This window comes from Lutra lutra, chromosome 4 (genome assembly GCF_902655055.1).
Source record: "Lutra lutra chromosome 4, mLutLut1.2, whole genome shotgun sequence".
In the NCBI taxonomy this organism is placed as follows: Eukaryota; Metazoa; Chordata; class Mammalia; order Carnivora; family Mustelidae; genus Lutra; species Lutra lutra.
In genome coordinates, this window is record NC_062281.1 from 117665867 (window position 1) to 117691752 (window position 25886).

Consider the following 25886-nt stretch of genomic DNA (forward strand, 5'->3'; position numbering starts at 1 on the left):
TTGTATCCACAAATATTTTAATCAGCTTCTGATATTTATTCAGAAAAGCAATGAGGTCTAAAAGGAAAAAAACCTAGGCTCTTTTGGTCTCTACCCACCTCATTATTTTATTTTATTTTTTAAAGATTTTATTTATTTATTTGACAGACAGAGATCACAAGTAGTCAGAGAGGCAGGCAGAGAGAGAGGGGGAAGCAGGCTCCCCGCTGAGCAGAGCCCGATGCAGGACTTGATCCCAGGACCCTGGAATCATGACCTGAGTGGAAGGCAGAGGCTTTAACCCACTGAGCCACCCAGGCGCCCGCACCTCATTATTTTAGATCTACAGAGAAATAGGTTATAAATGCTAAACTTCTTAGCATAATTCACACAACTTTACGTCTAAACGCTTTTACATACGTGGTTTCCCCTGGATGCAACACCCTCCCCGGTCACCTTTTTACAATTTACTATTTCTTACTCCTCCTTTGAGATTTAGTTCAGGCACTATGGCTTCCAGAAAATGGTCCAAAATTCTCAGACTGGGTATGTTGGTCTTTCTCTGGATCTCCAAGACTCCCAAGGTTACGATCTTTTCCTTCTTATTTAAATTCCAAATAATTAACGCACCGTGTAATTACTAGTTTCAGATATACAATAACTCAGCACTTCCATACATCACTCAATGCTCATCACAAGTGTGCTCCTAAATCCCCATATCACCTATTCCACTCACCCCCCACTTACCTCACTTCCAGTAACCATCATTTTGTTCTCTACAGTTAAGGGTCCAGTTTCTAGGTTTGCCTTTCTCTCTCTCCCCCCGCTCCTTATTCACCTTTGCTTGTTTTGTTTCTTAAATTCTACATATGAGTGAAATCATATGGTATCTATCCTTCTCTGACTGACTTGTTTCACTTAGAATACTATCTCCATCCATGTTGCTGCAAATGGCAAGATTTGTTTTTATGGCTTTTATGTGTATGTGTACGTACACACACACACACACACACACACATCTTCTTTACCCATTTATCAATGAACACTTGGGCTGTTTCCATAATTTGGCCACTGTAGATAATGCTGCTATAAACGTCAGGTTTCATGTATCCTTTTGAGAATTAGTATTTTTGTATTCTTTGGGTATAAATGCTGGATCATAGGATAGCTCTATTTTTAACTTTTTGAGGAACCTCCATACTGTTTTCCACAGTGGCTTCACCAGTTTAAATCCCCACAAACACTACAAGAGGGTTCTGGGTTCCCTTTTTGCCACATACTCGCCAACACCTATTGCTTCTTGTGTTGTTGATTTTAGCCATTCTGACAGATGTGAGGGGATAACCATAGTTTTGATTTGCATTTCCCTGATGATCACTGATTTTAAGCATCTCTTCATGTGTCTGTTAACCATCTGTAGTTCTTCTTTGGAAAAGATCTATTCACATCTTCTGCCCATTTTTCATTGGATTATTCATTTCCAGGGCACTGGGATTTTTAAGTTCTTCATATATTTTGTATACTAACCATTTATGGGATAGGTCATTTACAAATATCTTTTCCCATTCAGTAGGTTGCATTTTAGTTTTGTTGGTTGTTTCCTTCGCTGTGCATAAGTTTAAAAATTACTATCTTATTTACTTGCCATACTCTGTTGAGGGCAGAAACCATGTATCATTCAAATCTGAACTCCAAAAGCACTAGAGGCCTGGCACTGTAGCAGGTACCCAATGAAGCTAAATAAAATCAAATATACTGAGGTTCAGATTCTGGGCTCTGCATTTACCAGATGTGGGCAAGTCGCCACGGTTCTCCGAACTTTGTCCATCTTAAAATGGGAGTCCCATCACACACCTCAATAGGGCTATGATGATGTTATTAAGTGTTCTACAATGCAGTAAACATGAAACTAATACATCACAAAATATCACTGTCCTGCAGAACTCTTTCAATCCTCAAATACTCCTTTCTACCTGCTGCCTAAGAAACCATCATTTCCTAGCCTTCAAGAATAATCTCCAGATTGACTAATAACTTGGTGCTTTCTCCCTCTCCCATATCGAAAGTCTATACTGTTGATAAATGTTCAAAAATCATCCTTTTCTTTTTTTTTTTAAGATTTTATTTATTTGACAGAGAGAAATCACAAGTAAGCAGAGAGGCAGGCAGAGAGAGAGGAGGAAGCAGGCTCCCTGCTGAGCAGAAAGCCCGATGTGGGGCTTGAACCCAGGACCTGGGATCATGACCTGAGCCGAAGGCAGCGGCTTAACCCACTGAGCCACCCAGGCGCCCCTCATCCTTTTCTATTATCTCTGTTTTTCTTTTTCTAAATCACCTATGGTTTAACAGGATTCATTATTTACAAATAAATCATCTCCAAGTCTTTTTGCTTTTTATCCCTTTCCCTACCTTAAATCATTTTAAAATTCTACTTGTAAAGGTAAATTCTACCTAAATAGCACAGATAGAATTCATCTGGCTACCACAGTTCGGTATTACTACTCCAATTCTATTCTCTCACGAAACTTTTTCATTATCATTTGGCTTCCAAAGTAGACTTGAAAACAGCAAGAAAATGCACTGCCCAGTGAATTTAACTGGAATATTATTAAGATTTCCTATTATAAATTAAATTCCCTTTCAAACTGAAAAACTCTCAACAAAGAACTTTCCCCCAGAAAGGAAAAGTCTGAAGCTAAAGCTCAGACTCTCTCTCTCTCTCCCTGACAAATAAATAAATAAATAAATAAATCAAATCTTTGGGAAAAAAAAAAAAAAAGGAATCAATCATAAAGCCTCATGGGATCATTGGTAACACCCTCTAATCCCTTCAGTTTCAAAGCCTGAGATCACATTTCTCCCCAGTCCATGCCAGCAAATACCTTGGACTATATAGTGGAAAATGTCTGGAAATGCTCAAAACAAACTAAAGAAATTAACCAGTATTCTGAAACCACCTATGGATTACAAATAAATAAAGTTATCAAATTGCCCTTTTATCAAAAGAGGCAATTTATCTTATTCCCCCCCATTTTCTCTACCTTTAGCATTACTCTTATTTCTATGGATTTACTCTAGATTACTAACCGAGTACAACTTCTTCCACCTCCTTGCCTTCATTAACCCCTCACTTCCTTTTCTAACACATTCATCCTTACACAGCTTCTGTGAAATGTGCTCTCTTCCCTCAGTGGTATGCCCTAATTAAATGCTATCTCATATTTAAATTCAAGAAAACTATTACTTTCTGTTTCCTTCAAGTACTGTTTTTTTAATTCTGTAAAATGTTTGAAGTTATTTTACATTATTCATTTGGGAACACAAGGAAAATACCCTAAATTAAAGTTGGCATCACCCAACTAAATGTCCACACTATTTAGCATAAATCAAACGAATTATATGTTGCTCCAAGGTTCTACTGTATAGTAATGAAATAATATATACTAAATTTACTCAGTCACCTTACTTTTATCTATAAAATTATAGCTTTAATGCAACTTAATTAAAAATAAGTATGCATCACAAAGTGTTATAATTTTTTTCAGAAGTCACTATTTTATATTCAATCCTTGTTTTTCTAATTACTTTGACACAGCCTTGCATCCAAATGAAGTCCCAATAAAATACTTTTGGTAAAGCACCAAGGGTCATGACTATTTAAAAAAAAACTTTCTTCACTAAAAAACAGAATAATGACTTTGTTGTCCTAGTTCGGGCTTACTCTATAGCTCTGACTTTCTGCCAAAGTTTCTCCAGCACTTCTGAATACCAAAGTACTACCAAAAACATTCTTAAGATCTAACACAACGGACTTTTCTCATTCTTGGATTCATATGAAACTAGAAACATTTTTTAAGCCTCGTGGAACTAAAAAATCAATTTGTAATTCAGAGACATCTACCCCCAAAGTAAACAGGAATATTTTAATTTTAAAATAACTTAATTATTTCATTTGTTTCCTTGTGGTTTTAATGGGTGGGTTTTTTTTTTTTAAAGATTAATTTATTTGAGTGAGAGAGAGCAAATGGGTGGGAAAGGGAATGGGGAGAAAGAAAATCCTCAAGCAGACTCCCCACCGAGCAAGGAGCCTGATGCAGTGCTCAGTCCCAGGACCCCAAGATCATGACCTGAGCCGAAATCAAGAGTTAGCCACTTAACTGACTGAGCCACCCAGGTTCCCCTGTTCTTTAAAAAATGGATGCAAACTTGTGTATTTGGAAAACTTACCTATTACCTTTTAATTTTCAACTAAATTTTAAATTAAGCTTTCAATAACTTCAAAATCTCTACAGATAATCCTTCCAATACCTAGTGCACATTATTTTACTTACTTCTCTTCCTACTACTTTCTCTTCCACTCTTTCTCAGCAATTCACTCCAACGGTCATCCCCATTGTTATTAGCAATAACTATAAACATCTCCTCCTCCAATAAATTCCAAGACTTTAATTCTCAGATGGTCAATCCTCTCTGCCAACTCACGAACTCTAGTACTCCAAAGCCAATAACTTTTGGTTGGTTTTTAAATTTTTTTTTTTTGTTTTGCTTTTTTTTTTCTTTTTTCAAAGTAATCTCTACACCCAACATGGGGCTTGAACTCACTACCCGGAAATCAAGAATCACATGTTCTACTGACTGAGCCAGCCAGGTGTCCCAGGGCCAGTAATTTTTGACCCCACAGAGACTTCAATCCACTGATTCTGACAATTTCTACTGCCCATCCGCCTCCTGTCTGCATTTCCATCTTGACACAGCTTGGATTCCATAAGCCGTCACTGTAATCACTCCATCCAAATAGCTTCAAGTGTCTTTGCCCTCTCTTGCTTTGCCAAATTTCAACACTGGTTTTATACTTAACTCTTTACCAATCCTTCCTCGTGCTGCTGGAAAAAGGTGGGATGTGAAGGAAGGACAGACAGACAAGGCAGAGGAACCAACCAAACAACCACACTGACTGGTCATCCTTTGAAAATGTGTGCTTACTAACTCAAAAGGCTTAAATACTACTTAGCCTGAACCCATTCACCATCCCATTATCCCAGCCAACTATCTTATACCCTTTCAGTTTAAATTTACACCACTTCCTATCCATTTCTCTTTCAGCCAATAACCCTGCTTCCTACCTGACTAAAAGACACAATCAGAAGATAATTCCTCATTCTCCAACTCTATTTTTTTTTAAGTTTTTTTTTTTTTTTTTTTTTTTAATTTGTCAGAGAGAGAGGGAGAGAGAGCGAGCACAGGCAGACAGAATGGCAGGCAGAGGCAGAGGGAGAAGCAGGCTCCCCGCCAAGCAAGGAGCCTGATGTGGGACTCGATCCCAGGACGCTGGGATCATGACCTGATCCGAAGGCAGCTGCCCAACCAACTGAGCCACCCAGGCGTCCCTCTCCAACTCTATTTTTACCATGAACACTCATGTGCTTCTATTCTGCCCTCCTGCTTATTACTTTGGATCCACTATCCACAACTTTAGTGCTTCTGCCTACCTGAAGAATGAGTGCAATTTCAGGTTTAGTTGTTAAAATGTTTAAGACCCTGAGCCTACAAATGCTTGATGTATTTTAGAAGAGTAAGAAGTTGAATAAGCAAGCTACAGATGAATGAAAATAGGGAAAAGTAGAAGTTAAAATGGGAAACGTATGGGGTCAGAATTGCACAAGCTCTGCCTTCCACCATAAGGACATGGGCTTTAACACTGACTCAGATGAAAACACATTGGAGGTTCTTGAGCATGAGCCTGACAGGACTCAGATCCTTAAACAGATCACTCTGGCTTCTTTGTTGATTTTTTTTTTTTTTTAAGATTTTATTTATTTGTCAGAGAGAGAGGGAGAGAGAGCGAGCACAGGCAGACAGAATGGCAGGCAGAGGCAGAGGGAGAAGCAGGCTCCCCGCCAAGCAAAGAGCCCGATGTGGGACTCGATCCCAGGACGCCGGGATCATGACCTGAGCCGAAGGCAGCTGCTTAACCAACTGAGCCACCCAGGTGTCCCTGTTTTTTTTTTTTTTTTTTTTAATATTTTATTTATTTACTTGACAGAGATCACAAGTAGGCAGAGAGGCAGGCTGGAGGAGGAGGAAGCAGGCTCCCTGCTGAGCAGAGAGCAAATGGAAAGATAGTCCATGCTTTATAATAATGCATTTAATATAATAATGTTAAAATGTCCATACTACCCCACCCAAAGCAATCTACAGATTTAATGCAATCCCTATCAAAATACGAACAGCTTTTTTTCATGTAACTTTAACAAATAATTCTAAAATTTGTATGGAACCACAAAAGACCCTGAACAGCCAAAGCAATTTTGAAAAAGACAAAATGAAAGTATCACAATTTCAGACTTCAAGTTATATTACAAAGCTGTAGTAATCAGTATGGTACTGGCACAAAAACAGACCCAAAGATCAACAGAACAGAAAGCCCAGAAATATACCCACAATTATATGGTCAATTAATCTTTAGAAGGTGGCAAGAATATGCAACAGGAAAAAAGACAGTCTCTTCAACAAATGGTGTTGGAAAAACTGGTCAGCTACATGCAAAAGAATGAAACTGGACCACTTACTTAAACCATACACAAATATAAACTCAAAATGGATTAAAGGCCTAAATGTGAGACCTAAAACCACAAAAATCCTTGAAGAGAGCACAGGTAAAAATTTCTGACACTGGCCACAGCAACTTCTTTCTAGATATATCTTCTGACGCAAGGGAAACAAAATTAAAAATACACTATTGGGACTATATCAAATAAAAATCTTCTGCACAGTGAAGGAAACAATCAAGGAAACTAAAAGGCAACCTACTGAATCAGAGAAGATATCTGCAAATGATGTATCTGACAAAGAGTATCCAAAATACAAAAAGAACTTAAAATAACACCAAAAATAAAATAATCTAATTAAAAATAGGCAGAAGACATGAACAGACATTTCTTCAAAGAAGACATCCAGATGGCAAACAGACACATGAAAAGATGCTCAATGGCATTCATCACCAGGGAAATGCAAATCAAAGCCACAAATGAGGTATTACCTCACACCTATCTAAATTACTAAAATCAAAACACAAGAAAAACAAGTGTTGGTGAGGACGTGAAGGAAAAGGAATCCTCGTGCACGGCTGGTGGGAATGCAAACCAGTACAGCCACTATGGAAAACTATGTGGAGGTTCCTCAAAAAATTAAAAATAGAATTACTATATAATCCAGTAACTCCACCTTGGGTATTTACCCAAAGAGTACAAAAATATTAATTTGAAAAGATATATGCACCCTTATGTTTTTTTTTTTTTTAAGATTTTATTTATTTGACAGACAGAGATCACAAGTAGGCAGAGAGGGCAGATAGAGAGGTGGAAGCAGGCTCCCTGCAGAGCAGAGAGCCAGATGTGGGGCTCGATCCCAAGACACTGGGACCATGACCTGAGCCGAAGGCAGAGGCTTTAACCCACTGAGCCACCCAGGTGCCCCATGCACCCTTATGTTTACTGCAGCATTATTTGCAATAGCCAAATTATGGAAGCAGCCCAACTGTCCCCTGATAAATGGATAAACTGTTGTGGTGTGTATACACACACACAAATGGATTATTCAGTCTTAAAAAAGACTAAAAATTTTGCCATCTGTAACAACATGGATGGATCTAAAGGGTAAAATGCTCAATGAAATAGGTCAATAAAAGACAAATAAATGGAATTTAAGGAACAAAACGAACAAATAAGAGACACAACAAAAAAAAAAACGGACTCTTTAATATAGAAAACTGATGGTTACCACGGGGTTTGGTAGGTGAAGGGAATGGGTGAAATAGTTGAAGCTCCCTGATAATGAGCTTATCATGATGAGCACTGAGTAATGTACGGAACTGCTGAATCACTATACTGTATACCTGAAAATAATATACCACTATATGTTAATTATACCAGAATTAAAATTAAAAAAAATTAAAAGTGGCCATCAGAAAGAAAAACATCTGGTTAATTTCTGAATAATTCACTATGTGCACAAAGGAAGCAAATGATAGGATTCTTTGGTAAGTCACAATTGAAGGGTTTAATTAATTAATTAATTAATTACAATTTTTTCATATTATGTTAGTCACCATACAGTACACCATTATAAGCTACAAATTTCTAAAGAGCACATAAAACCAACTTGATACAAAATATTTTCAGAAAAGTGACAAAATTTTATGGGGCGCCTAGGTGGCTCAGTGGGTTAAAGCCTCTGCCTTCGGCTCAGGTCATTATCCCAGGGTCCTGGGATGGAGCCCCGAAGCGGGCTCTCTGCTCAGCAGGGAGCCTGCTTCCCTCTCTCTCTGCCTGCCTCTGCCTACTTGTGATCTCTGTCTGTGAAATAAAATCTTAAAACAAAAAGTGACAAAATTTTAAAATCCCTAACCTATATACTTCTAAAATAACCAAATTCACAAAAGCATGTGACTCTTGATTTAGGGTCTGAGTTTGAGCCTCACACTAGGTAGAGATCACAAAAAAAAAAAAACAAAAAAACACTGAGAAATAAGAAATAAAATAACCAGGGGTGCCTGGGTGGCTCAGTGGGTTAAAGCCTCTGCCTTTGGCTCAGGTCATGATCACAGGGTCCTGGGATAGAACCCCACATTGGGCTCTCTGCTCAGCAGGGAGTCTGCTTCCCTTCCTCTCTCTCTGTCTGCCTCTCTGCCTACTTGTGATTTCTGTCAAATAAATAGTAAATAAAATCTTCAAAAAAAACAAAAACAAAAGAAATAAAATAACCAATACAAAAAATTCCTCTTTTCTCTGAATACCCAAATCTCTAAGGTACAGCTTATGCAGTATATTTTTTTCAATTATATATTTTCCTTTTTATTGCAAAATATACCCAACATGCAAAAGAATGTATGCAATGAATATGTAGTTTAACTTTTTTTTTTTTTTTAAGATTTTATTTACTTATTTCAGAGAGAGCAAGTAAGAGAGAACGTGAGAGGGGAGAAGGTCAGAGGAGAAGCAGACTCCCCATGGAGTTGGAAGCCCAATGTGGGACTCGATCCCGGGACTCCGGGGTCATGACCTGAGCCGAAGGCAGCTGGTTTATCAACTGAGCCACCCAGGTACCCCTCCAAATGATAACGAATATGTAGTTTCTACTAGGAAAACATTTTCAAAATTTATTTAATACTAAAATACTAATTTTAATACCAATACCAATATTATTTTGGCATTTACTTCATTTACAATAGAAACATTTGTTTTAATACCAGTATTCTGAAGTGTTCACTATTTATAATGCCTTAAAAAAAAAACAGGCGGAAAAAAAAAAATCAGTGAAACTAAAGCATTTAAAATATAGACTATGGGGGGCACCTGGGTAGCTCAGTTGCTTAAAGGTGGTGAAATCAAGGCCCACATCTCACTCCATGCGTTGCCTGCTTGAAATTCTTCTTCCTTTCTTTCACCCTTTGCCCCTCTTCCCTGCCATGTGCAAGCTCTTCCTCTCTCTAAAATTTTTTTAAAAAAATTAAAATATAGGCTACAAATATATTTTTATAAATACAACAATAAATATCACAAAATGGCAACTTTCACAAATTTACAAAACAATGTAAAACAGGGTTATTTTTAACATAAACTAGCATATTTAATAAAAAATATTCTAAAATAAACTGAACAGTACATAAACTGATGATCATTTAATTATGACACCTGAAGATAAAATTTCATTTGACATTTTTAAAGTATTCTTTCATTGAAAGAGCCAACAGCTTTTTTTTTTGTTGTGTATATTTTTATGCATTTTTCCAGGTGCTGATACACTTTCTACCTGAAGACAGCAATGAGGAGATAGCTACAAGCTACCACCACATATCCACCACATATTTTCTTGTAATGCTTTAATCTTCAAGTAATCTCACCTCTTGAAAAGCTTTTGAGAAAATCTTTTGAACTGTCTTTCGTTTCAACAGGAACTAAAATCATTTTTACTGTTAGAAAAGTTATAGCTTTTACTTCAAAGGAACATTTGTAGATTGGTGTTTATCTCCTTTAGTTTCATCATGTAAAGATGGAGGTTCCAACACATTTATCTATACATCATTTTAGTTCTTTCATGTTCATAATCTCTGAATTAAATTACAATTATTCTTGCTACAGAGTTACACTTTATCAATTATTTTCAACTTCCTCTTGAAAATTATGTAATTATAGAATACTGACCTTTGTTTAACCTGAAATTCTAATGTGGAGTACATAAATAACTACCTGGTTACATCTCAAGATGCAAATGATTCCTATTTTTTCGATTCCAAAGCAACTGTATTATACTAACAAAAATAGTGGCAAATCAATGCATTAAAATAGCACATGATATATCAGACCAAACATCAATACTTCAATAACTATACACAAATAGACTACTAATGTTTCCAGTGTTCACTTAAAGTATTTATTCAGCTTTCAGTAGACTACAAGCTCTAAATGCGGGATCTATTTATAATTCTTTGCATCTCCTGCCCAGAGCAGTATTTTTTTTTAAGATTTTACTGATTTGAGAGAGAGACAGACAGACAAAATGAGCATACATCAGTACAGGGGGGAGAGGGGGACAGAAGGAGAGGGACACGCAGGCTCCTGGATGAGTGGGGAGCCCAATGCGGGGCTCCACACAGAGCTGGATCCTGGGACCCCAAGATCATGACCTGAGCCAAAGTCAGACACTTAGCCAGCTGAGCCACGCAGGTGCCCCCCACCTAGACTAGTATTATTTAGTAGCTCTTGACTTCTGAACCTCAGGCTTCACAACTGTAAAACTGGTATAATTATAGGACTCCAAAATGAGACCAATAAATGATATAAAGCATTCAACACAGTGGTTGGCACTGGTGTCTATTATTACTCATTTATTCAACAAGTGAAAGAGTGCTAAGCTTGGCAGTAGGGACACAATGTGAGCTAAAACATACTTAGTGAGAAGGAGAGTTAGTAAATTAAATAATCACAATTTTGCTTTAACTTCATTGGCTAGTATTCTCAGAATAATTAAATATTGCAGTGATGGTTAATTTTTTGTGGTCATATTTGTATATCTGAAAGTGCATCAACATACAGATTTTATGTCTTTAAGCAACTCAACATATGAATGCTGTATTTACAGGACATTTAAATTACAAGATAACTGTTCTCTGTGGACTTTAAAAATGAATTTTTAAAATACCTTTAAAATTATTCTACTGATCCAAAATAAATGTACATACTATCAGAATGTTATCGGTTTATGTAATAATGTGGTCGAAGGACTACACCTATAAATTATCTAACATCTACTTTAATTCTATCACTTCTGACAATACCATAACATCCATATTGATGATCTATCTTCCCACCTGTCCCTCTCATTTCATAGTTCTTTGTAATTTGAGGATCCTACTGATTTTCACTTGCTTCACTTCAGCCTCTTGTTTAGTTAGCACTGCTCTGCTTCCCAAATCTCAAACTTGAGCCCACAGTAATTCAGTGGTTTCTAAGGGTAAAGCTGAGACTATAGAATAGGATTGACTACTTTAAATCTAGTTTTATGTTATACTCTTTTGCCCTGGCTCAGATCCTCTGGTCATCAACTTTTTTCCTTTTTTTAAAGTATTCTATTTGAGAGAGAAAATACAAGCAGGGTGAGTGGCAGGGAGAGAGAGAAGCAGGCTCCCTGAAAAGCAGGAAGCCTGATGCAGGACTCGATTCCAGGACCCTGAGATGATGACCTGATGCTTAACCAACTGAGCCACTCAGGCGCCCCAACAACTTTCATCCTGTCCTTGCTACCTTTTATCCTGGACAACTTTATGCCACCGTTCCTCTACCCTCACACCAATAACACAGTATTATTCCCCTGGAGCAGACATTTTCTCCTCTGTCCTGAGACCAAAGAACATGATTAACAAAGGCAGAGTCAAGAGAAGAACCTATGTATACAACATTCAAATTTTTAATATGAACATTCTCTAGAACAGTACTAAGCGCATCTCTTTATATAATCTCTTTGATTTCTTGGCTTTCTTTCCCCTGAGCTCATTCTCCTTTTTATCCCGGCCTTCTTCCCCTTTCCCCCATTTCATACTCAAATTTAAAACTCTGAGCACAATTTAAGTATGAAATCTAACCAGAGATCATATGTCTAGAAGGGATATCAAAGGTCAGCCTCTCTATTTACACACGAGAAAACTGAAGCTAAGATTATGCTATTTGCCCAAGGTAACAGAGCTCAATTAATGATACAGGTGTCTTCGTTGTTCCTGTTTTGTTCCTTCAAATTAGTACACTTAGGAGGCACCTGGATGGCTCAATCCACTCAGTGACTGATTCCTGATTTCAGCTCAGGACCTTGGGTCCTGAGATCAAGCCCCACGTCAGCTCTGTGTAGGGCTCCTCACTTAGCTGATAACCTGCTTGAGGTTCTCTCTCTCCCTTTGCCCACCTCTGCACTATCTCTAAAATATATAAATCTTTAAAAAAAAATTAGTACACTTAAGTAAGTAAATGCTCTCAAAGACTATATTTATTATTTAAACTTAGTTGTTGGTTATGTATATTCATGGGAGTAACTCCAAAGAGTGACCTTACACTATTCCTAGCATATAAAATTATGGTTTAAGTACTGAGATAATTTAGCTGTATCTATATATGTTCTATTATATTTGGAAGAAGCAGAACTGGCCCAGACTGAACTTTTATGGTTTATTTTCCTAAACAGTATCAGAAAATTTTAATCTGTAGAATCAAGAAATTATAACTGTTAATACTGAAGTATATTTTTATATGATACAAAAGTATTATACATTAATCTATTCACAAGAGTCTCCAAGATCCAAAAGCAGGAATATTCAGAAAACATACTTAGTTCTTTATTCTTTCTTTTATGCAATGCAATTATATTATTGGTGTTAGGCACTGAGTAAAAAGGAAATGGTCAAGTAAATGAATTCTCTTGCATGTTACCATAAAATAGGCACTATGAATGCCACTTTAAATTTACATGGCCACCTTGCCCTTTCCATATCGATTCTATAGGATTCTTATTTCAACCTCAAAAACTGGCTTGTGAGCAGGTGGGGTAGCTAATACTAGCTTTCATTTCCATATATCATCATCGTACATAGTACTCTAAGTGAATAATATAGAACTTCAGACTTTTTTTAAAAAAAACTTCCTGTTAAGATTGATCCCTTTTTACTCCTAAAACAGCACTGGAGTAAACCTTATACTGTACATGAAAATGTACTATCAAGTGTTATATCTATAAAGTAAGCTTAAAGACTATTAAAATTCTTACCCAGACCTTTAATGTCTAGAGAAAAATGACCGTCAACAGAAAAGGAATAACTTGTACTTGTTTATGAAATTACATCATATTTAGAAACTAAGAAAAGTTGGAAACAAGGCAAACAAAAAACTTTCAAGTTAGCACTATGTTTTTTTGGCAGATTTGTATTCAAATGGAATAGACTGAAATTTTACATAACAATACTTTCCTTTTTCTTCTCTCAATTTATCTTCCTACTTCTGAAAAGGACTGAGGAAAATGACCAAAAGTTATTCAGAATTAGACTGTTTATTCACAGGTGGCAAGGAAATACAATAAAGTGCTAAAAAGGTATTATAAATGGACAGCAGTCTGCTTTGTTGTATTCCCAGCTCAGAGATAAAAACCTATTTTGAACCTCAATTTCTCTTCAGTTTTACTGTGCCTTCATTTAAGCACAGAATACAATTTATTACAGGGTTGTAAGTATGACTTAATAAATTGATTAAATTTCTTTGAGAATTGTTATTTTATCCCATAGTTAACGGTCCATTAGTTTCCTGAATTTTTCTTCTTAAAAATTCTTTATCATTTCAGCCGTCAATACTGTCTTTCTTTCTGATGGTATTAATACCAAATGATTATTGACAGGCTGGTAGTGCTAATGATTGAATCTAAAGTGTGCTGTCACTAAAATATTCAGAGAGTAGTATTCATCAAGTGACTGAGATTTTTAGCCAAAATCTTATATAGGCCTATGTAAACGGAGGCCTATCTAACTGTTTATATAGAAATTAAATAGAAGTCTGTTCTATAATACAGAAACACCTACAACAAAAGAGGGGAAGCTTCAGCTACTTGTTAGTTATGCACTTCTACTACAGCATTTATCTGGAGTGATTCTATGGTCACACAGATAAGATTATTAGTAACATGCATCAAAAGAAGTAATCAGGATTTTGATTTTTTTTTTTTTTCAACAGTTCTACTTTAAACCATTATTTGCTGTTATGCTAACTGGAAGACTCAAAATACAGCCTGGAAACCTTATCGAGTAGAAACTTGAAGAGATTAATAAGCTGCTTCTTTAAATTAGGAGGATTTGGGGGCACCAGGGTGGCTCAGTCAATTGGGCATGTGCCTTCGGCTCAGGTCATGATCCTGGGTCCTGGAATCGAGCCCCGTATCAGGCTCCCTGTTCAGCGGAAGCCCGCTTCTCCCTCTCCCTCTGCTTGCCACTCCCCCGCTTGTGCTCTCTGTCAAATAAACAAATAAAATCTTTTAAAAAATAAAATAAAATTAGGAGGATTTCGAATTAAAAGATCCTGAGAGACCCAACTTGTAGAGCCCCCAGTGTTTAGGAGTAAAGGATATATGCTCCAGTACCCCAAAGCATGGAGGAAGTTTATGTGCAGTATCTCATTTAATCCTCACCCACAACCCTCTTAAGTCAGTGGTATTATCCTTCTTTTGTACAGAGAGAAATGTGTTCTCAGAGGTTAAGTGGTTTGTGAAGGGTACAAAGTTGGGAGTCTTTGCATTTGACACTGCAGGAAAGACTAAAGCATTAATGATTTGTATTTGTATTCAGACTCAGGCCGGTATTATGTGCGTGGAACAGGTGACTAATAGATGTTTACTCATTTCTCCTTGCTAAATGGTCCTGAGTTCAGTAAAATCATTAACTGTGAAGAACTGCAGTAACTTAGGGTAGTGTGAAATAGATTTAGAAGAGTTACAAATTTTGATGTATGATTCAAGGGCTGCCTTTTAGGAAGCAAACCTCAGTATGTATCTGAATCATCAAGTATCTTTCCTGTCAATGTGACTGTGTGAATTAAAGAAAACTTGAGTCAAAATTAAACTTCCCCTAAGAAGAAATATTTTTGGGATTTTTCAAAGTTGCTATATAAATCTCAGCATGCCCCAGGTATTTCTGAATGGCTAATTCTGTGTAACGTTTGTGTCCACCTGACTTGGGAAATTCGTTCTCCTTCATAAAATTGCTAAAGGCTGAAAGATAAACTATCCAAATCTTGGCATGGTTTGGGGCCCTAAACCTAACACTATATTTCTTGGTAACAGTCAACTCTATAAAAGTATTGACTCTCTAACTTTTCTATGAATGTAGCTGATTACATTTTTGCTACTTTTAAATTTAAATTTTTTAATTACTAAAAATTCATTTATTTCACAGTCTAATGATCATCACTGTTATCCATAAAAAATGTAAGGACTTATTCATATTAAATTTTTTAACATGAGGTACCACTGTAGAGACACTTCCAAGTTTCCAAGTTATAAAAAGCATGGGGTGTAGTTCTGAGGCTACCTGGAGTACGAAGCAGGAAGAGTGAACAGCCAAGGCAAAATGGGGAAAATGGCCCCTGGATAAACTGCCTGGGTTTGTTACTAGATCTCAGCAGTTGAGCTAAAGCATGAGGTTCCTGGACTTCTGAATTTCATGGACCACCACAATTTCAGATTAGATTTGGAAAATGACAAAAGACTGTCAACCTTATGTTTATGCCTTTACACTTAAAAAAAATTAAATTTATAAATTACTGCCTCCACTTATCATTTTATAAAAGAAATAATTTAACACAATCCCCCGAAAGAAAATATAATTTCAGAATAAGACAGTCCTTTATATTAGTATTAGTAACTTATATATATATATTTTTAAAGATTTTATTTATTTGACAGAGAGAAATCACAAGTAGGCAGAGAGGCAGGCAGAGAGAGAGAGGAGGAAGCAGGCTCCCTGCTGAGCAGAAAGCCCGATGTGGGGCTCGAACCCAGGACCTGGGATCATGACCTGAGCCGAAGGCAGCGGCTTAACCCACTGAGCCACCCAGGCGCCCCAGTAACTTATATTTTTAAAGAACACCATGTAGTATTTATTTTTCTCATTTTAGGCAATATTTGTGAAATGTTTATTGTGAGACCAGCATTTGAGAATCAACTATCCAAAGCGAAGATTCCCAAACATTGGTCATTAGTTAAGAAACACCACAGGAGTTTTAAAAATAATGACTGCTAGGACTCAACCCCAGAACTACTGAATCAATCTCTGCAGTTAGGTACCCAGAAATTTTGATATACAGTTAGGTTTGGGAACATTCGTCCAAATTGTATATAAATAAATACAATTTTTTTTAAGATTTTATCTTTACTCTAGAAAACCAATATCGTACCGTGTGCTAAGTAAAAAAAATTTTTTTAACTTTTTTTTTTAAGATTTTATTTAATTTGACAGAAATCACAGGTAGGCAGAGAGGCAGGCAGAGAGAGAAAGAGAAAGAAAGAGAGAGAGAGAGAAGGAGAAAACAGGCTCCCTGCTGAGCAGAGAGCCAATGCAGGACTCGATCCCAGGACCCTGGAATCATGACCTGAGCCGAAGGCAGAGGCTTTAATCCACTGAGCCACCCAGGCGCCCCATAAGTAAAAAATACTTTTTTTCTTCTTTCTTTTTTTTTTTTTAAAGATTTTATTTATTTATTTGACAGAGAGAGAGATCACAAGTAGGCAGAGAGGCAGGCAGAGAGAGGGAAACAGGCTCCCCGCGGAGCAGAGAGACCGATGTGGGACTCGATCCCAGGACCCTGAGATCATGACCAGAGCCGAAGGCAGTGGCCTAACCCACTGAGCACCCAGGCACCCGTAAAAAATATTTTTAAAAGACTGTATTTTTAGGTAACCTCAATACCTAACTTGGGACTCAAACCTACCACCCCAAGGTCAAGGGACACATGCTCCACCAACTGAGCCAGCCAGGTGCCCCATAAACAAGTTAGGCAGCTCTTCTTAACAGTTATGTCGTATCTGGTTGACGCGAGGAACAAAAGCGCCAAGAAGATATCCTTTGGGAAATCAGTGGAAGTTCCGCTTGGAGTTGTTATGTTTATATGGCAGATGTATGAAGAAGAATACATCAATCTTACCTCAGTGGGTGAGGTGTACTAAAAACAACAGTGTGGCAGGAGCGCGAGTGTTGGCAGGAACTAGGAAGGGTAGTAGGGCCATGGTTCTCCAGTCGGATTAAAGTACTCTCAACACAGGCAAAATAAGCAGGAAGAAACTAAAGCAAAAATACAGGCTTTTCACTGGGACCTCCGCGGCATATAGTATTGCCACTTAGAGCTACCATCTCAGCAAATCCCAAGTTTGGAAAATGTCATTTGTTTTAAACTCTGTGATTTTAAGCTCCCTAAGGATTAACTAAGAAAGTGTTTGACACAGTGTTCATACATAGGAAATGTTCAATATATATGCACTAAGTCAATTTTTACTTTAAAACTTTTTTTTAAACTATTTTTCTTCCACACTTGGAAAAGGTTTCGAGATTCTGGGAAATGTACACAATTTAAAATAGGATAGGGTAACAGGTTTAATACATCACACTCACGAGTTGAGAACAAGGACCTTTTCCTTGTGGAAAAAAACATTCACAACAAAAGTAAATAATACAGAGATCTTTCTCAGTTACCAAGAGTTGCAGAAAAGAACAAAATTGCTTATAATTTTGTAAGACCCTAATTTTTGACTCTTCAACACAGTTAACACTGAGTTTTTATATCAGGTATGCTTTTCAAACATTTTTGTGCATTTTGTTCAGTATATACCAATTCATTTTGGGAGGCCTGGTTGGCAGATGAAAATGAATCCAAGACTGAACATTTGCCACCCGCAGTATGTGTAGGACACAGAATAGTAGAGCAGTCTAGAATTCAGATCCTGTAGCCAGACCATCTGGATTTGAGTCCCAATCCCACCTCTTCCTGGCTCTTGCACACTGCTCAAACTACGCAGTCTCTGTGTCTCATTTTCCTTATCTGCAAAGTAGGGAATACTAACAATACCTACCTTACTAGGGTTTTTATTGAAAGTAAATGAGTATGTGTAAAACATAATTGGTAAGTGTTCCATATGTTGCTTTGACTAATTTGGAACAATACTGACTCCAGTTTAACAGACTTTTCTGACTTCTCTTTTTATGCTTAATATTTATTTATTTATTTATTTATTTGAGAGAGACAGAGAGAGAATATGCAAACCAGGGGGAGGGGCAGAGGGAGAGAAAGGGGAAGCAGACTCCCCACTGAGCCAAGAGCCAGATACAACACAGGGCTCCATCTGACAACCCTGAGATCATGACCTGAGCAGAAAATGAGTCGGACACTTAACCAACTGAGCCACCCAGGCACCCCACTTTTTTACTTCTTTTCAAGTGAATAAGGGTATTATTTTAATTCTCATGAAGCTATCACATACACAATGATATAACAATGAAGTTGTATCAAACAATATATCAAAACTCCTCATCTTATTTTAAGCAAACTTTGTTTTGTTTTGTTAAAAGGTGGCATGTGCTCCAATTTTAAGACAATTTTAACATGCCACCAGATGAGACTAATAGTGGGCAAAGCAAGCTAACACAGCCCTGAACACCTGTTAAGCGTTTTTTTTTTTGGATATGCCAAAAGGCAAGTCCTCAAAGGACCTGAGAATCTTTGGACTTTTCACTTTTTATTTATTTATTTTTAAAGATGTTATTTATTTATTCGAAAGAAAGAGGTCACAAGTGGGCAGAGAGGGAAGCAGAGAGAGAGGGAGAAGCAAGCAGCCCCCCCCCCCACCAGCAGAGAGCATGATTCTGATTTGGGGCTCGATCCCAGGACTCTGGGATCATGACCTGATACGAAGGCAGAGACTTTAACCCACTGAGCCACCCAGGCGCCCCTGGACTTTTAACTTTTTAAAGAAGCTATGCGTTGTCATCTGTGGCATAAAGTTTTGAGAAGGAATGACTGTCCTTAGGATTAAATATAGATTATAGATTAGATCATTCAGTGATCTTAATTATTTTGTGACTATATAAATTTTTTTAAAAAATTAATGGTTCTGTAAAAATAGGATGGTTTCTTTATCGGCTAGTATTTCAGTTTATATTAGTCAAATTTCAAACTGAGTTACATTTTTCTTTTTTTTTTTTAAAGATTTTATTTATTTATTTGACAGAGATCACAAGTAGGCAGAGAGGCAGGCAGAGAGAGAGGGGGAAGCAGACTCCCTGCTGAGCAGAGCCAGGACCTGGGATCATGACCTAACTGAGCCACCCAGGTGCCCCTGAGTTACATTTTTCTACTCTTATTTTTATTCTTGCTAATGTCAAGGTACAATACAGACGCTATAAAAACTAAATACAAAGACTATGTAGAAACTTTATCTCTTAAAGCAAATATCAGTTAATACTGGATGTTGATCCATCCAATGGCTTTCTACCCAACACAGAAAAGATGCATTCAGAGTCATTAAGAAAGACTATTGCTCAGTCATTATACATGTGTATGTATATGCAATTTCTTTCTTTCTTTTCTTTTTTTTTTTTTAAATAATTTGGATCCTTTTCTTGGTTTTTTTTTTTTCTTTTTTTTTTTTTTTAAAGATTTTATTTATTTATTGTCAGAGAGAATGAACACAAGCAGGGGGGAGTGGCAGACAAAGGGAAAAACAATTCAAGGCTCAATCCCAGGACCTGGGATGAGTTGGGCGGAAGGCAGACACTTAACCAATTGAGCCAACCAGGCGTTCCTGTATATGCAATTTGAAGAAATTCAGAGTTTTTTAAATTACAAAAACTAAATGGACAAATTAATTGCTTTAAGAACTCACTAGCAGATTTCTTTGAGAATAAGCTGTTTTCATTTATTTCAGCTCAGTAAAAATCTATCAGTGTCCTACTATCATATTAAAGATAACTTCAACCAGTTCACTTAAAATGATTTAAGATTTACACAACTTACACTCACATCCAACCATTTCTGAAAATCTAAATTACTACATACAGGTTGTATGTATGTCAGACTTCAAGACAGATTCACAATCTTTATTAAAAGTTCAATATACAGGGGCGCCTGGGTGGCTCAGTGGGTTAAAGCCTCTGCCTTCGGCTCAGGTCATGATCCCAGGGTCCTGGGATCGAGCCCCGCATCAGGGTCTCTGCTCAGCAGGGAGCCTGCTTCCTCCTCTCTCTCTCTCTCTCTGCCTGCCTCTCAGCCTCCTTGTGATCTGTCAAATAAATAAATAAGATCTTTAAAAAAAAAAAAAAGTTCAACATACAGAGTACCTGGGTGGTTCAGTCTGTTAAGCGTCAGACTCTTGATTATTAGCTCAGGTCTCAATCTCAGGGTCATGTTCAAGCCCCACAGTGGGCTCCATGCTGGGCATGGAGCCTACTTGGAAGGAAGGAAGGAAGGAAGGAAGGAGGAAGGAAGAAGGAAGGAAAGAAGGAAGGAAGGAAGGAAGGAAGGAAGGAAGGAAAAAACGTTCAATAATCCACTACTATATGGTTCCCAGCTGGGGTCAATTTTGACCCCTCCCCACCCAGGGGACATTTGACAGCTGGTGTTAATTTTGACCCCTCCCCACCCAAGGGACATTTGAGAATGTCTGGAGACATTTTTGTTTAAGTAGGCTCCACACCCAGCATGGAGCCCAAAGCAGGCCTTAAACTCATGACCCTCAGATCAAGACCTGAGCTGATATCAACAGTCTGACATTTAACCTACTGAACCACTCAGGAGTCCCTGGAGACCTTTTTGGATGTCCCAATGGTGAGAAGAGGGAGTGGGGATTGCTACTTTTATCTTGTGGGTAGAGGCCAGGGATGCTGTTAAACCTCTTATGGTACACGGGACAGCTCCTACTCTGCCTCAACAAAAAATTACCTGCCCAAATGTCAATACAGCTAAGTTTGAGAAACCTAGTCTATGCTCCTTCTAGAAGATACACTGGTAATCTTAAGACTGGAACCCCAGAAATTGTCTGAAAACTACATAAGGGAACAGGAATGCTCTGAAGTGACCTAGGTACAAAGGGCACATGAGAGAAGCAGGGTGTCCCCCTTATGAACCTTTACAGGTTTAAAACACACATAAATGAGACAAAGCCAAGAGAGCTTTAAGTTAAACTTTAAAGAATGGAAAATAGGGGTGATGAGACTCTGGGTCAGATGTTTTTTTTTTTTTTTTTTTTAAAGATTTTATTTATTTATTTGACAGAGAGAAATCACAAGTAGGCAGAGAGGCAGAGAGAGAGGAGGAAGCAGGCTCCCTGCTGAGCAGAAAGCCCGATGTGGGGCTCGAACCCAGGACCTGGGATCATGACCTGAGCATGATCAGGCAGCAGCTTAACCCACTGAGCCACCCAGGCGCCCCTCTGGGTCAGATGTTAAAGAGAAGATGACAGCAGCAAAAACCTGGAATTGGAAATGTGCATTAAATATTGAAAACCAGTAGTAAGGGAGATGTTTGATCTCCATGATAAACATTTTTAGTACAAGGAAACACAATCTGAGAATTTAACAATTTCAAAATTTTAACATATCCAGAGATATACCATTTAATGTTTCTGCCTCAGGATAAAGGCAACAGGGATGTTAAAAACAAGACAACTAGCTCAAAATGGATTTGTTTATGCTAAGTCCCACATAACCAAACTGAGACTTAATTACAGTTTTGGCTCTCCCAGAAATGAAATCTTAAACTGGCCAATCAGGAATCACCTGATCAGCACTAGTTAGATAATCTGCCTAATAGACCCGTTATCCCCTAAAGGAAAGTAACCTTGCAATAACCAATATGCTATTTGACTAGTGTAACTTCCTTGTTTTTGCTCCCTTCTGCCTATTAAACTCTCATTTTGTACAGCAACTCGGAGATCCTTTCTATCTGCTAGGCTGGATCCTGCCTGACTCATGAACTGTTGGAAAAAGCCAGTAAAATCTTTTTAAAATTTACTCAGTGTTTTAACTGAACTCTTTGGACTTCCAAACATTCTTCAATGTACTAAATGAATAATCTTAATACACTTAGTACTGTGGAGGAACTCAGTTACTGCTGGAGAGAACCCAACTTGCCTCTTTTCGTAAGTCTTAGATGTAATAAGCAAGCCAATGTAAAGTAAGTACCCATTTCTAAAAAATCAAGGGGGAGAGGGTCAGTGTTAAGTGGTCTCATTTGGTCTATCACAATAATCATTCCGTTGCAAGCATCCTCAACTCCTTTGCCCTTCTCTTGCTTTGTTGTAGTTCTGATAAAACTCAACCCTGATTACATATAGTTGTCTAACTCCTCCGCAGGCCTGTATTGAGTCAACTGAACAGAGCTGGAGAAAAACAGCCATGAATATTACTTGGTCTCATTTTGAAATTTTTGACCACAAAACTCAGGAGGGCCTTCAGGGCTGCCCTTTAATCCCACTACATTTTCCTGGTCTGTCTACTCTCCTACTCTTCACAACTTGCTACTTACTTCCTCTTGCTCATGAAACCTCCAGTGCCATCTTCCCTCATTCTCAACTACTAATTTAGATTCTATTTTCACTAGGAAAATTGAAGCAATCTATAATTACCTCATCTTCACATTATTAAACTATCAGTCTGTGCTCTACTTTCTTTCTTCTCTGCTCTTTTGGTCCCTGGTCCTAAGATCAATTCCTTCATTTGGGCACTGACCCCACGCCATTTCTTACTACAGTACATTCTAAAATTGTACCCTCTTCCACATTATCAATTCCCCAATCCTCTAGATCTTTCCTATTCATCATAAACATACATTTCATTAATACCACCCGTGTAAAAAAAAAACAAAAACAAGAAAGTCCATTACTCCATTTCCCCACCTAGTCCCACTTTATTTCCTTTCTTAGCAAATTCCTCCACAGAGAGTTGTTTGTGTACTTGCTGTTTCTACTTCTCGCACCTCCCATTTACTTTTCTCACCCCCAAATTCTTTACTATGTATTTTCTACAAACATGGAAATTCTCCTACATGAAAATATAACGATCAAAATCAGAAAATTAACAATGATGTAATATTGCTATCTAATTCTCAGACCTTGCATTCAAGTTTTTTCAATTGGTCCAACAATGTCCTTTAAAACTACAGGACCAGGGGCGCCTGGGTGGCTCAGTGGGTTAAAGCCTCTGCCTTCGGCTCAGGTCATGATCCCAGGGTCCTGGGATCAAGCCCCGCATCGCATCGGGCTCTCTGCTCAGCAGGGAGCCTGCTTCTCCCTCTCTCTCTCTGCCTGCCTCTCTGTCTACTTGTAATCTGTGTCTGTCAAATAAATAAATAAAATCTTAAAAAAAAAAAAAAACAAAAACAAAAGAAAAAACTACAGGACCAGGTCTAGAATGGTATGTGCCAATACTATCATGTTTCTTTAGTGTCCTTCAATCTGTAACAGTTCCTTAGTCTTTCCTTATCTTTAATGCCTTTGACACTTTTGAAGGTTTCAAGCCAGTTATTTTGTATAATGACCATCAATTCCGAGTTTGTTTGATCTTTCCCCATTATAAAGATTAAGCATCTCTGGCAGGAAATGATGCAGTCTCCTCATTGACTTCAGTCAGGTGGCACATGACTTCAATTAGTCCGATTACCGGTGATGCTAACTGATCACTTGATTAAAGTGGTAACTACCAAGCCTCTCCAGTGTAAAGCACTCCTTTTGCCTTTGTGATTAACTGTGAAACTATGAATTATCTTTTTCATCAAATTTGCAATTTATTCATTTATTTATTTTTGTCGTATGGACTCATAGGTTCCTATTTTATTCCATGGATTATCATTCATAACATCATTATTTATTCTGATGCTTAATTAAACTGTTTGGCCAGTGGAAGCCCCTTTAAGCTGCCATCTGTTTGACATGTCCTCACCATTCTTTGAGCACTTCCTTACCTGTAGGACAAGAAAGTTCAGGCTCATCTTGTACTCTCCCTGCCCCAGCCCTGGAATTAGTTATTTCTCCAGGGAACTCTGGTTGCTTTTAACGGAGAAAAATATTTCAGATTCTGATCATGGAGGTTAGAGCAGAGCTTGGGAGTTTGTTTTGTTATTACTGACTTTAAATTTCCCAGATGATTCTAATGGTCACCCAGTTAGTTTTAAGGTCTGCTAATTAACAACAACGTTTCTCAGCCAGAGGTAAGAGCCACAATCACCAGCAAAATTTTATAAAACTCCAGGTGACTGACTAACCAACATCCCCACAACTTAATGAATCAGAATCTTCAGGGCAAACTGGCCAAATAGTCAAAAGCTGAGTGAAACTAGAAAGGAGCCATGTTGTTCAAGGGTATGAAATCCACAAAATAAACAATATCCTTTGGACTATCAGAAGTGGAATGCAGAAAGAGATAATACATTTTACCTAACCAAGAAACAATCAGGATAGAGGAAAAGAAAAAAGGAAAAACACAAAAACAAAAACCACATACCTAGGTACTCGACCTAGATAACATAGTCAAAATACTAAGAAAAACAAAATGTGACTCCAGTTAACAACTAACATTCTATATACAACAGAATAAGTAAAATAAAAAGTAAATAAATACTGCAGCATGTTAACTTTCATCCCTAAAAAAAAACTCCAAAAAAATAAAAAATATTCCCATTAGTCTTCTTAGAATAGATCTGCAAAGTTATCTTAGTTCCAGACATTAACTAAATTCTGTAGTAAAATTCAAAATGTCATGTATGAATTATACAGAACTTTTCATTATTTTTAAATATCTCCTAGACCCCACCTTTCTTAGCCTTTCATAGCTGAAACTACTGAGATGAAACAACATAAAGATGAAACAACATTGTCTACTTGACAATGACAAGTACTTCCAAGTGGAGTGCCACTTAGCTGAAAAGGTTTCTTAAACCAGAAAGAGAGCACAGCTAACACTTACACTTGGATTTTAAGTTTCTCAAACTAAATGCCAAAATCAAACATCTCTTTTGTATGAAAGAGTGGCTGACAAGTTCAATGAGAAACATCAAATATAAACACAGTACCATCTTAGCAGTGCAATTAAATTTCTTTCTCAATACAGTACTATAGCCATCAATACTGCTTTTTACTTATATTTTACTAATAACATACTACCACAGCAAATTAAGGTGAACATTAAGAACTGAAGCTAAAAGACATTTCTCCAAAGATATATAAATGCACATGAAAAGATGCTCAATATCATCTGTCAATAAAGTAAATGCATATCAAAACTGTAATGAGGTATCACTTCATACCCACTATGATGGCTATAATCAGAAAGTCAGATGATACCAAGCTCTGAAAAGGATGTGAAGAAATCAGAATCCTCCTGTTTGGGGCGCCTGGGTGGCTCAGTGGGTTAAAGCCTCTGCCTTCGGCTCAGGTCATGATCCTAGGGTCCTGGGATCGAGCCCGGAGTCGGGCTCTCTGCTCTGCAGGGAGCCTGCTTCCTTCCCCCTCTCTCTCTGCCTGCCTCTCTGCCTACTTGTGATTTCTCTCTCTCTGTCAAATAAATAAAATCTTTAAAAAGAAAAAAAAAATTTCTCTCTTAAAAAAAAAAAAAAAAAAGAATCCTCCTGTTTTCCTGGTGGGAATGTAAAATGCAAAAACAGTTCGGGAGTTCCTCTAACAGTTAAACACAGAGTTACCATATAACCAGTAATTCCACAAATTATGCACCCAAGAGAAATAAAACTTATGCCTACACAAAAACTTATCCACAAATATCTATAGCAACATTATTCATAAGAGCTGAAAGCAGAAACAACCCAAATGTCCATACACTGATGAGGAGG

At 37.5% G+C, this 25886-nt stretch overlaps 1 protein-coding gene across 5 annotated transcripts in view; it reads right to left on the reverse strand.

Annotated features, from left to right (window-relative positions):
- Positions 1 to 25886, reverse strand: part of FNBP1L (formin binding protein 1 like) — a 105739-nt gene that overhangs the window by 56152 nt on the left and 23701 nt on the right. The window lies entirely within an intron of this gene.